This window comes from Coenobita brevimanus, chromosome 39 (genome assembly GCF_032717465.1).
Source record: "Coenobita brevimanus isolate Jiangsu-jjx chromosome 39, ASM3271746v2, whole genome shotgun sequence".
Classification (NCBI taxonomy): Eukaryota; Metazoa; Arthropoda; class Malacostraca; order Decapoda; family Coenobitidae; genus Coenobita; species Coenobita brevimanus.
The window spans coordinates 24,201,649-24,204,842 of NC_136992.1; positions in this window are offsets into that span (position 1 = coordinate 24,201,649).

A 3,194-nucleotide genomic window follows, 5' to 3' on the forward strand; every position below is an offset into this window, starting at 1 on the left:
GGAAATGATCTTGAGATGCACACTCCCATGGGAACCCCCGAGGAGTCCCCCTCACCAGGACGGAGCCACCACCTGACCCCCACCCCAGAAAGACACCACAGTGGGGCTTACACCAGGTCCAAGCCAGACGGGCCCCAGGACATCATTACCCTACGCCCTCTCGCTCCCAACACGACCAGCAGTACCATCGGAGGAACGGGAAATTACTTCTCAGCTAAGTAAGCCTTCACCAGGATTGGGGTGGGACTTATGAACTCACAGTCCCAGCCAACACCGCGACATCGGCCACCATCCGTGTCGGGGAAGGATTGGCCACCGTCCGTCCTTCTGCTGTAGCCCCTTGCAGCACCGCTGGAACCACATCTGGAACACCAGAGGGAGGTGGAACCGTGGTATCGGCCACCGTCCGTACCAGGGAAGGGTTGGCCATCGTCTGCCCTTTATCCACCTCCTCCTCCTACCAGAGCAGCACCGCAACATTGGCCACCGTCTGTGTCAGGGAAGGGTCGGCAACCGTCTGCCCTTCAGCTGCTGCCCTTGGGGACTTTGGAACCACGACATCGACCACCGTCCATGTTGGGGAAGGGTCGGCCACCATCTGCCCTTCATCCAGAGCCTCTAGGGCTTCCCCATCAGAGGAAGTCCCTGGCGCGGCCCTACCTCCACCCAGAGGCCGTGCAGGACATTCTCTCCCCTCTCTCTCCAGCTGTGGTCTCCCGGAGGAGCTGCCGTTTGAGAAGTGGTGGCAGGGACCGATTGCTGAGGAGGTGATCCACGCCCTACGGATCACCCCTGGTTGATGCCCGGACCTGAAGGACGCCACCTGGGGCGGAAGCCGCAGCCAACCCCTGACGGCACCCCAGTTTCGTGGCGACCGCAGTCCCCAACCTCCCAGGGACACCCCTCGGACCCCAGGGCGGGACCTTCCCGGCTCTGCCCAACACCAGCCCTCCGCCGAGAGCAGCAGGCACCAAGAACGACTCCTGGCCCTATTTGGACCCAACCCCGAGGGCCACTCACCAGGAGGGAGCCTCCCTGCACCCCCGACCAGGACCACACCCGGGCCTCCATGCTCCCGGTAGTGGTTCCATGCCTCCTATGTGAGGGCACGCCCCGGGACCACCCCACTATGCCCGGGCGCCATCTTAACTAAGACCCAGGACCAGCAGCCCAAGAATTTCTCTAGCTTACGCCAGTGTCATTCTGGGAAATATGGACTAACCATGCCAATATTGAGTGTTACAACCCGAAACAGTGTTACAGTGGAAAGTGATAGTGACTGTGCCTATAAACTGAAATATCCTATCATACAGTGTGAATTACCTAAGTTCAGGGACTGGGAACAATATGCAAGGACTGTGAGGGACAGGACTCTATGGACTATATCTCTGAAACCTTTGTATTATTGGTGTATGTAACTGACCTATGGTGTTCCCATTGTATATGTAATATAAATACTGGCACTAATAAGTCTGTCCCGTCCACATACCCTGTATTGTATACTACTGTATGTATATTGTAAGAAGGTTGAATTAAGGCAATACATGTATTAAGGTAGCCTGCCAAGTTTTTTATGCCCTGTTCCTCTGTTAAGGTGTTCTAGTTCCGGTCTAGAAAGAGGACCCTGCTCAGTCGCTGGTGTTTTTAGGACGAGAAGTCGACTTAAAAACATCCAGCATAACAGGTCTCTGATGGTTATGGGGAGGATCCTGAGCAGGGTATGGAAGGTGAGTTGGTCCCAGGTATTTGGATTCGCCCCTGGGTAGGCGGTGGCAACGAGACGTTGGGTTTGGTTGAGGGTGTCGTCTAAGTTCCCATTATAAGTTAGTGAATCCAGTTGAGAAAAAGCGATGACTTTCCCCAGTGAGGGTGTAACAGCCTGTCACAATTTGTTGAAATTGGTCCCATTTCAACTCCGGGACTATTTTCGTGGCCATACTCGAGACAATTTTTCCAAGGTGGGGGAGTGTAACAGCTATCTTCTTGCGGTCGTTTTCAAAGCTTGTATCTAGTATAGCTTTGATCATGAACATGTAGGTGTGTATGCCATAGAATTCGGAGTCAAACTTGGGGAGTTGCACGTGTGGTTTGGCAGCCATGTTTGCGAATTTCTCTTTCCTTGCTGTTCCACCGCTGGATCAAGAACCACTGCTGATCACCAGTGTTATGCAGCGTATTCTGAATCCCAACTTCTCGGTCACAGATACGGTGCAGTCCTGGGTTCTTTATTCTCGACCGGGTCAGTCACAGACAAGGAAGGAAAGTCCAAATACCACTGGTCAAAAGGCACAGTTATATATTACCAATAGACAATTACACACACATTCTATGAGCAAATCTTGTGGAATATACAATAACCCAATATAGCTCTTACAATAATTCCTTTCCACCTAGTTCAGCAAGTTTGCTATTTCCACAATATTATACCTTTCCTGATATAGAGTGATTCCCACACAGTATCACAGGTAAGTCTTACAGGTACACCAGATGCATTAGGTTTCGGGTATATAGCACTTACAGTCCAGTATATCTCAATATATCAGACGCGTAACATAGACGGCAGTGTATACTTAAGTCCTTATGTATAGACAATTGTGTAACATAGACGGGTTCCTATGCTAGGTATAAGCATTCGCGTGACATGGACGATATCCTTAGGTTACGTGCGCGTTACATAGGACGAGAGGATATAGCACTTAGGTTCTATCCGCACAGGAGGGCTCGGGGGGGACAGAGAGAAGGGGGGGGACGGTAATATCAGGCCTGTGGCAAGGGGGATTATTTGGGACTGAGGGTTTGGGGCTTGGGGCGGAGGGGCACTAAGGGGGGGGGTTTGCATTGGCTTAATTGGTCCGTGTGTAACACTGGGGGGGAGGGGTCACGTCCGGGGCCAACCTGTTGTTGGGCGCCACATACTCCGCACGTAGGGTTATGAGTATAAGAGTTCACAATTGCACACAAGGGGGATGGAAGGGGCGACACTGGGTCAACACAGGGGGTGGGTGCACTGCTATGGGGAGGGACAGGGGCTAGGCCACTGGGGTAGTGCTCACAAACTGGGGGGGGACACAACCTTAGAGTTTCTTACTCACGGTACTGGTGGAGTGGAGGGCACAGGTCACGGATGGCAGAAGAGCCAACGCCGGGAACCTTAGGTGGCGGCTGGGCGTGGTGGGGGGGATAGGCCGTCCGGA